Source organism: Desmodus rotundus, chromosome 7 (genome assembly GCF_022682495.2).
Source record: "Desmodus rotundus isolate HL8 chromosome 7, HLdesRot8A.1, whole genome shotgun sequence".
NCBI lineage: Eukaryota > Metazoa > Chordata > Mammalia > Chiroptera > Phyllostomidae > Desmodus > Desmodus rotundus.
Genome location: NC_071393.1, coordinates 128,457,820 through 128,458,427, shown reverse-complemented (window position 1 = coordinate 128,458,427; position 608 = coordinate 128,457,820). Strand labels below are relative to the sequence as shown.

The 608-nt window shown below is 45.2% G+C and overlaps 1 non-coding gene across 1 annotated transcript; it reads left to right on the top strand.

Annotated features, from left to right (window-relative positions):
- The first annotated feature begins 231 nt into the window (after positions 1-231).
- Positions 232-327, top strand: LOC112312085 (Z30 small nucleolar RNA). The gene has a single exon (XR_002975532.2). It is a non-coding gene; the product is annotated as a Z30 small nucleolar RNA (small nucleolar RNA).
- Positions 328-608: the final 281 nt, after the last annotated feature.

Below are 608 nucleotides of genomic sequence, written 5' to 3'. Positions count from 1 at the left end.
GTGGGTGGCTCACACACAGTCTCGCCCTTTTGGGCTCTGCTCACGGGGTTTTTCCGTTGCCTAGACACTTCGGTCGGTGCCTTCCTTTTTGTGCCCCGCCTTACCTTCCTAATTTCCATGCAGCGTGACAGTCTCAGCTTCGAATCACTTTCTCCAGGAAGCCTTCTGCATTGCAGTTCTCTAGAGAAAGAGAACCAACATTATTTAGAAAACATATATTAAAATATTTTAGTGCCATGATGAGTGAAGTGTAGTCTAACCTGGTTTTGCCATTCTTCAGTGTTGTCTTCAACTGGGGTGTGATCACTTAATCTTCTCTCTGAGCTGGGGGGGGGGGAAGAAAAAAAGAAAAAATAATAATTATGTATTTAATATAATTGAAATATTTTACGAATACACTAATTAAAATGAATTACTTTCATTTGTAATCAAAGTAATTAATTATAGATGTGTACATTATGAGGCATTGGCTCCCCGCTTACAGAGCCTGGGAAGTCCCACACCTGCATGGCGGGCTGGCAGGCTCCAGACCCAGGAGAGCAGGTGGTGCAGTTCTCATCCCAAGGCCAGCGGGCGAGGAGCCGGCGCTGCAGGTAAAGTCCAAAGGC